The sequence below is a fragment of the Rhincodon typus genome, chromosome 32 (assembly GCF_021869965.1).
Source record: "Rhincodon typus isolate 14 chromosome 32, sRhiTyp1.1, whole genome shotgun sequence".
NCBI lineage: Eukaryota > Metazoa > Chordata > Chondrichthyes > Orectolobiformes > Rhincodontidae > Rhincodon > Rhincodon typus.
The window spans coordinates 30,016,361-30,026,998 of record NC_063363.1 but is presented as its reverse complement, the minus strand read 5'-3'; positions in this window follow the sequence as shown (position 1 = coordinate 30,026,998).

Genomic DNA, 10,638 nt, shown 5'->3' with positions numbered 1-10,638 from the left:
CACACACACACACACACACACACACACACACACCGATTCCAAACTCTCACACACACTCACTCTCAAACACACACACCGATTATAATCAACACACACACACTCACATACAGATTCTAGTCTCACACACACACATACAGATTCTAGTCTCACACACATACACACACACACACATACAGATTCTAATCATACATGCACACAAACACACACACAGATTCTAAATCACACACACTTGCATACACACACGCATACACATATACAGATTCTGATCACACACACACATACACCGATTTCAATCACACACACACACACACACACACAAACACACACACACACACACACAAATCTACAGATTGTAATCTCACACACACATATACAGATTCTGATCACACACACTTACACTCACACACAGATTCAAATCACATACATACACACACACACACAAATATACAGCTTGTAATCACACACACACATACACGCAAACACATACATATTCTAATCACACACATATACATACACACAGACTCAACTCACACAGATACAGACTCAACTCACACACATATGCAGATTCCAATCACACACAAACATGCACACAGACTCAACTGACACCATGTCCAGATTCTAATCACACACATACACACAAACACACACACACACACACACACTCACCGATTTCAATCACACACACACATACTCACTCACACACACACACTGATTCTAATCACACACACACACACCCCGATTCCAATCCCACACACATACACACACACCAATTCCAAATACACACACACACATACAGATTTTAGTCACAGACACACATACACATGTATACATACAGATTCTAGTCATATACACATTCCCATACAGGTTCTAGTCGCACACACACTCACACACACAGACACAGATTCCAATCACACACACACACACCGATTATAATCACACACACACATCGATTCTAATCACACATGCACACATCGATTCTAATCGCACACACGCACACCAATTCTAATCACACACACACACACCGATTCTAATCACACACGCACACCGATTATAATCACACACACACATGCACACACTGATTCTAATCACACGCACACACACCGATTGTAATCACACACACACACACCGATTCTAATCACACACACTATAATCACACACACACACCGATTCTAATCACACATGCACACACCAATTCTAATCGCATGCACACACCGATTCTAATCGCACACGCACACTCACATACAGATTCTAGTCTCACACACACACATACAGATTCCAGTCTCACACACATACACACACACACATACAGATTCTTATCACACACACAGATTCTAATCATACATGCACACAGACACACACAGAGATTCTAATCACACACACTTGCACACACACGCATACACATATACAGATTCTGATCACACACACACACTCAGTCACACACACACACACACACCCCAATTCCAATCACACGCACACACACACACACACAAATCTACAGATTGTAATCTCACACACACATATACAGATTCTGATCACACACACTTACACACACACACACAGATTCAAGTCACATACATACACACACGCACACACACACACAAATATACAGATTGTAATCACACACACACTTACATACAAACACATACATATTCTAATCATACACATGTACATACACACAGACTCAACTTACACAGATACAGACTCAACTCACACACATATACAGACTCAACTCACACACATATACAGATTCCAATCACACACAAACATGCACACAGACTCAACTGACACCATATACAGATTCTAATCACACACACACACACACACCCCGATTCCAATCACACACACACACACACACCCTGATTCCAATCTCACACACACACACACGCCAATTCCAATCTCACACACATACACATGCCGATTCCAATCACACACACACACACACACACATCCCGATTCCAATCGCGCACACACACACACACACACACACACACAAACACAGACACACACACACACACCAATTCGAATCACACACACACACACACCCATTCCAATCACACACACAGACACCGATTCCAATCACACACACATATACAGATTCTAATCATGCACAAACATACACACAGACTCAACTCACACACAGACACACATATACAGATTCTAATCACACACACACACACAGATTCAAATCACATACACACGCACATACACACACACACACAAATATACAGATTGTAATCACACACACACATACACACAAACATATATATATTCTAATCACACACATACACATACACACAGACTCAACTCACACAGATACAGACTCAACTCACACACATATACAGATTCCAATCACACACAAACATGCACACAAACTCAACTCGTACCATATACAGATTTTAGTCACACACACACAGACACACACACACATGTATACCTGCAGATTCTAGTCACACTCACATTCCCATACAGGTTCTAGTCGCGCACACACTCACACACATAGACACAGATTCTAATCACACACACACACACCGATTCTAATCACACACACACACACAAACACGCACACACTGATTCTAATCACACACAGACACACTGATTATAATCACACACAGACACACTGATTATAATCACACACACACACACCGATTCTACTCACACGTACACACACACACTCACATACAGATTCTAGTCTCACACACACACATACAGATTCTAGTCTCACACACACACACATACACACACACATACAGATTCTTATCACAGACACAGATTCTAATCATACATGAACACAGACACACACACAGATTCTAACCATACACACTTGCACACACACACGCATACACATATACAGATTCTGATCACACACACACATACATAGTTTCTAATCACACTCACACACAGACTTTACTTACTCAGATACAAACTCAATTCATACACATCCAACAGATATAGACTCAACTCGTCAATTCTAATCACAAACACGTACAGACTGGACTCACAGATACAAACTCAACTCATAAACACACACAGACTCAGCTCACACATATTCACACATGCATACAGACTCACATGCATGCACACAGACTCTCACTCACTTAAATGTACACACACACAGACTCATACTCACTCACAAACCTGCATTGATACAGCCACATACACAGACACAAACACACACACATATGCACAGATGCGTACGCACAGATGCACACACATTGTGTTGCACACACGTAGATCCATACACAGATAGAAGTGCATACACATGCATAGAGTCATGCACACATACAGAAAGTTGCATACACAACACACACACAGTTCCACACACATACTCATGCGCAAATGCTAGATTACACACTCGCAAACACATATCATAGTGAGGAAATTACAATTCTACAGGAGACATTGAACTATACTGATAGCAGTGCTAGGAAAATATTCAGAGTTAGATACTCTGAAAGTTAAGTGAAGCATTATATGGTGAAATGTGAAAGTGAAAAGCATGTGTGGAGGGAGTGGGGAAGAGAGGAACGTCATCTAACTATGTAATTAGAAAGACAGTCCATGAGGATATTGGAGTGGTTAGGCTTATTGGTTTGGGCCTGTGTCCATTGGAGCTTCGAAGAATAAAAGATGATCTTACAGAAACGTAATATCCTGGACAGGTTGGATGCTGAATGGGTGTTTCCTGTTGTGGGGGACGAGAACTGGAGGATACAGTTTAAGAAATCTCCCATTGAAGACAATGACTTTTTTTTCTCTCAGAAGATCACAGGTCAGTTGAGGATTGAGAGTCTTTGGAACTCTGTTCCCCAGAGAGTGGGAGAGGTATTGTGCTTGGTCAGTGGGAAGTGTGGAGCCTCTGCGCTCTGCATGCACCAACCTGACCTTCCTACTTTAACCGGAGATGGAGACGGAGAGGTCCAGGAAGGGGAGGGAGGTGTCAGAAATGGTCCAGGTGAATTTGAGGGCAGGGTGGAAGGTGTTGGTGGAGTTGATGAACTGCTCAGGCTCCATCACTGGGGGATGAGGCAGCATTGATGCAGTCATCAGGATAGCAGAGAAAAGGTGGGGGATGGTGCCCGTGTAGTTGCGGAAGAGGGACTGTTCCACAAATCCTACAAAGAGACAGGCATAGCTCAGACCCATTGGTTTGTAGGAAGTGGGAGGAATCGAAGGAGAAATTGTTGAGGGTGAGGACCAGGTCTGCCGAGCGAATGAGAGTGTCAGTGGAGGGGGGCTGGTTGGGCCTATGGTAGAGGAAAGGGCGGAGGGCTTTTAGGCCCTCTCTATGGGGGATACAGCTATAAGGGGGCTGTATGTCCATGGTGAATATGAAGTGTAGGGGGTCAGGGAATTGAAAGTTTTGGAAAAGGTGAAGGGCTTGAGTTGTGTCGCAACCAGTTCAAAGAGCATCTGCGCTCTGCACTCACCAACCAAACCGACCTTCCGGTTGCCATCCATTTTAATTCCCCCTCCAATCCCCTGGTGACGTGTCCATCCTTGGCCTCCTCCACTATCAGTGTGAGGCCAAACGTAACCTGGAGGAACAACACCTGATATTTTGCCTTGGGAGCTTACAGCTCAATATTGACTTCACCAGCTTCAAAATCCCTCCACCCTGAGCCTTATCCCATGTCCAGCCCTCCCCTTCCTCCTCACCTCCCCGACCTGAGCCGACCTGTCCATCTTCCCACTCCACACTTCGCACTGACCAAGCACAATAACCTCCTACCTGCATCCACCTGTCTCCATCCCACCTATCCTTAGCCCAGCCACACCCCCGTCACTCTATTTACACCTGGACTGCCCTCCCCCTTCCCCTCCCCCGTCCTGACGAAGGGTTTCAGCCCAAAATGTTGACTTCCCTGCTCCTCGGATGCTGTCAGACCTGCTGTGCTTTTCCAACCTCACAACTATAGACTCTGGCTTCCAGCATCTGCAGTCCTTATTGTCTCCATGATTATTCCTCTCTGTAGTTTATTAAATCTCGTCACTGTAGACTAAACAGTACTGGACTTTCCACCCAGACCACTGTGAAAAATGATTCTATTCCCCAGCACCCCCACTCCATGATGTTATTCAATTGTCCTCCAGTCTTTACAATTAGAATTAGAATTAGAATTTAGAATTAGGTCTATTGTCACCGTACTCACATGAGTACAGTGACAAATTTACAAGTCGCCACTTATGGCATTGTCTTAGGTACAAAGGTCCTAGGTCCTGATTCTTCAGTACAACTCTTAGGAGAAAAAGAAATTAGAAAAATAAAGAAATAAAAATTTCAGAATAACAGCCCTTGCAATCTGGTCCACCCTGGCACCAGCCTCTAGTCTGCACCGGACCTTGTCTCTAGATTTTACGTACAAGCATTCCATAGAATTCCCCAAATGTGGCGTTTAAACCTCATTATCTTTCCATTGCATTTGAATTCTAGGATGTATTTTAGATAGTCTAGATGTTCCAGGTCTGTTTCCCTCCCTGTGTAAAACATGCAGGGTAAATATATTCATATATTTTTTAGATCATGAGGTTAAGATAACGCACTCAGAAAGTGGAAACAAAGAAGGAACCATAAGAGTAGAAGTTGGTTATTCAGACCCATGAGTTTGTTGCACATTTAATAGCTTCGTGGGCAATCAACAAACACATTCTCTCCAGCCACCAACTTTGGTTATGTAATCCTGAATGGCCTTTCATAAGATGCCAAAGATGGCAGCAGTGAGACAGAGTGATCAAATGGGTGATAGCTGGCGTTGCAAGATCTAAATAAAATAAATTGAGAAGGAGTAATCCATCCTGAGGAACTGGCACCAACCTTTAGAAAGTGCTCCTGGGAAATGTAACTAAGACATTCAAGAACGTCCAGAGGGTTTAAGGAAGTATTTTTTATATACTGGAAATTATGGCATATAAATCAACACAGTGAATAAAACATCTCCCATATTTCAGATTCAAAAAAATCATGCTTTTGAATATACTCAGAGTATTCAGTTGGGATTGTAATCACTAGAGTTTAGAAGAATGAGGGGAGAATCTCATAGAAACCTATAAAATTTTATCAGAAGGTTAGATACTAGAAGGATGATCCCGATGGTTGGGGAACCAGGGAACAGAGTCTGAGGAACAGTGTAAACATTTTAGGAATAAGATAAGGGGAAATATCTTTCCCCAGAGCGCAGTTAGCCTGTGAAATTTATTACTGGAGAAAGTGGTTGAGGATGAAACATTGTGTTTTGAAGAAGGAGGTAGATATACTCTTGGGCTAAAGGCATCAAGGATATGAGGCAGGTTCAGGGTATTGAGCTTAATGATCAGCCATGATCATGATGAATGGTGGAGCGGGCTCAAGGGGTCAAGTGGCTTACTCCTGCTCCTATTTCTATGTTTCTCTGAAAATAACAAATTGTTTTTTTCTTATGGCCAAGCACACAGGTAGCTGGAGTTATTTTTTATTCGTTCATGGGTTGAGGGTGTCGATGGCTAGACCAGCATTTATTGCCCATCCCTAATTGCCCAGAGGGCAGTTAAGAGTCAGCCACATTGCTGTAAAGATAACAGGTTCCTTCCCTAAAGGACATTAGTGAACTAGATGGGTTTTTCTGACAATCAACAATGGATTCATGGTCATAATTAGACTCTCAATTCCAGATTTTGTTTTTTTTTAAAATTAAATTGAATTCAAACATTTTGGTGGAACTCAAATTCCGCTATCTGCTGTGGTTAGATTCAAACCCAGGTCCCCGGAACACTACCGGGTCTCTGGATTAACAGTCCAGCAATAAGACCACTAGCCCATCAGCTCCCCTTAGTATCATCTGTTGAATGAGAAGCCTGATTCCCCTCATCTCAGTAGTCATCAACATCTATTGTCTTTCTGCTTTCCCTTCAAATCCCAACATCCTAATCTCAAACAGAGAGTGGTCTACTTCCCTGTGTCAGCATCTAATTTGGCTTTGTACTTTCTGTGAGCCTTTCCCTGAAATGAAATGTCCTTGGCAAATAGATTTAAGGAGAATCCCAAGGTACCTTTTACATATATATAGGAGCATGAGGGTAGCTAGACAAAGGGCAGGTCCACGCAAGGACAAAGAAGGGAAGTTCTGTGTGGACCTAAAGGAAGTGGGTGAAGTCCTTAATGAGTACTTTGCATTGGTTTTCACCAAGAGAAAGATTTGGGTGATGGTAATTATCTAGAGAGGTTTGTTAACATTCTAAGGCATATCGATATTAAGAAGGAGGAGGCATTGTGTGTCTTGAAAAGCATTAAAGCAGATAAGTCCCCAACTCCTGATGGGATCTATCCCAGGATACTGAAGGAGACAAGGGAAGAGATTGCTAGGGCCTTGACAGAAATGTTTGTATTCTCTTTAGCCACAGGCGAGGTCCTAGAAGACTGGGAAGTAGCCTACGTGGTTCCTTCATTTCTGAAGAGCAACAGGGGTAATCCAGGAAATTATGGGCCGGTGAGCCTTACATCATCAGTATGGATATTACTGGAGAAAATTCTTAGGGACAGGATTTACTTGCATCTGGAAAAGAATGGACTTTTAAGGAATATCCAGCATGGCTTTATGCAGTGGAGGTCTTGTTTCACAAACAATTGATTTGTTTTTTTGAGGACTTGATGATTGATGAGGATAAGGCAATGGATGTTGTCTACATGGACTTTATTAAAGCATTTGACAAGGTCCCCCATGGTAGTCTGGTCCAGAAGATCAAATTGCAAGGAATCCATGGTGAGTTGGCAAGTTGGATACAAAATTGGCTTGGCCATTGAAGAGAGAGGGTAGTTGTGGAGGGGCGTTTTTCTGACTGGAGGTCTGCGATCTGTGTTGCTCCGCAAGGATCAGTGCTGAGATGTCTGCTGTTTATAACATATATAAATGATTTGGATGAAAACGTCACTGGTCTGATTAATACGTTTGCAGATGATACAAGAAATGGTGGAGTTGTGGAAGTGAGGAAGGATATCAAAGGATACAGCAGGATAGAATTCAGCTGAAAAGTTGGGCAGAGAAATGGCAGGTGGAGTTTATTCAGGACAAGTGTGGAGTTTGCATATTCTCCCCATGTCTGCGTGGGTTTCCTCCGGGTGCTCCGGTTTCTTCCCACAGTCCAAAGATGTGCAGGTTAGGTGGATTGGCCATGCTAAATTATCCATAGTGTCCAGGGACATGCAGGCTCGGTGGATTAACCATGGGAAATGCAGGGTTTATGGGATAGGGTAGGGGAGTGTGTCTGGGTGAGATGCTCTTTGGAGGTTCAGTGTGGACTTGATGGGCCAAATGGTCTGCTTCCACACTGCAGGGATCCTATGTGTCCTATGAGTAAGTGTGAAGTGATGCATTTTGGTAGGTCAGATGCAAAAGGAAAGTATACTGTAAATGGGCGGGCTGTTAAGGCCATTGATATATAGAGGGATCTTAGGGTCCAAGACCATAGCTCCGTACCAGCAAAGATGGATAAGGTGTTAAAGAAGGCATACAGCATACCTGTCTTCATTGGTCGGGGCATTGAGTATAACAGTTGACAAGTGATTTTGCAACTGTATAAAACTTTTGTCAGGCCACATTTGGTGTATTGTGTGCAGTTCTGGGCATCACACTATAGGAAGGATGTGGAGCTTTGGAGAGGCTACAAAAGAAGTTTACCAGGATGTTGCCTGGATTGGAGTGTATTAGCTATAAGGAGAGTTTGGATAAACTTGGATTGTTTTTGCTGGAGCATCAGAAGCTGAGGGGTGACCTGATAGAAGTGCATAAGATTATGAGAGGGGTGGATAAAGTGAGGAGTCAGGATCTCTTTCCAAAGGTGGAAATGTCAGATATTAGGGGGCAGAGCTTTAAGGTGAGGGAAAATGTTTTAAAAGAGATGTGCAAAGAAAGCTTTCTTACAAAGAGGGTTGTAGATGCTTGACACACGCTGCCAGGGGAGGTGGCAGAAGCAGAAACGGTAGCAACATTTAAGATGTATTTAGACAGACACATTAATAGGCAGGGAATAGAGGGATATGAAATATGTGCAGGCAGATGGTGGGCTGAAGGGCCCATTCCTGTCCTGTCACCAACCTCTGTGTGAAAAAGTTGCCCCTTAGGTTTTTTTCTAAATCTTTCTCCTCTCACCTAAACCTATGCTCCTCTAGTTTTGGACTCCTGCACCCTGGGGAAAAGATCTTGTCTATTTACCCTATCCATGCCCATCATGATTCTATAAATCTCTATGACGTTGCCCCTCAGCCTCCGACACGCCAGGGAAAATAGCCCTCATCCACTCAGCCTCTCCCTGTAATTCACACTCTCTAACCCTGGCAACATCCTTGTAAATCTTTTCTGAATCCTTTCAAGTTTCACAACATCCTTTCTATAGCAGGGAGATGAGAATTGCACGCAGTATTCCAGTAGTGGCCTAATCAATGTCCTCTTAACAATTGCCTTTTGTACTTTTTACTGAGTCAATTTTTCTTACTCTGACTGCCCTGACATTTATAAAAAGCCACTTCTCTTTCTCTTTTACATGTCTATTCCTTAAACTTGTCTAGAGTCCCTGACTAATGTCTTCCCTTGTTATTGCTCACAGCACCCCACCCTTGACATCAACCACCCAGGCCTGTTCTACAGCATTTATTCCTTTGCATCCATGAAGACAATAAACTGATTGATTCATTTGTCATAAGATAACAAGGTGTAGAGCTGGATGAACACAGCAGGCCAAGCAGCATCTGTGTTCATCCAGCTCTACACCTCGTTATCTCAGGTTCTCCAGCATCTGCAGTTCCTACTATCTTTTCAAGACCCTTACCTTAGTCCTTCTTTACCATGACTGTTGTTACCTTTATGATTTTTTATCCAGCGAATGGTCTGCCCTGTCTTACACCACTGCTTTTCATAAATTTGCTTCAGTTCACTCTGAAAACATTTACACCTTCTTGTTTATCTGAAGAATCCGAACCACAATTGTGGCACCACACAGTCTCTAATTACTGCAGCAAGAGAACCTCTCTCTGTGTCAGATCTTCAAACTAGCTCATCGCCTGCCCATTTTGAATGGTGACTTCCTTACGTAATAGCTGGTAAAATAAACACACTGACCTTTCCATTGATGTCAAGACCAATCCTGTGACTCTGATCAATATTACAAACATCCTACTTGCAGCGACAAATAGTGGTGGAGGTGTAAAACCAGTTCATGTAGGAGCAAATTACTGCACATAGAGTCATAGAGACATAGAGATGTACAGCATGGAAACAGATCCTTCGGTCCAATTTGTCCATGCCGACCAGATTTCCTAAATAAATCTAGCCCCATTTGCCAGTATTTATCCCATATCCCTCTAAACCCTTCCTATTCCTGTACCCATCCAGATGCCTTTTAAATGTTGTAATTGTACCAGCCTCCACCACTTCCTCTGGCAGCTCATTGCACACATGCACCAACCTCTGTGTGAAAAACTCACCCCTTAGGTTTTTTCTAAGTCTTTCTCCTCTCACCTTAAACCTATGCCCTCTAGTTTTGGACTCCTGCACCCTGGGGAAAAACTTTATCTATTTACCCTATCCATGTCCCTCATGATTTTATAAACCTCTATAAGGTCACCCCTCAGCTTCTGATGCTCCAGGGAAAATAGTCCCAATCTATTCAGCC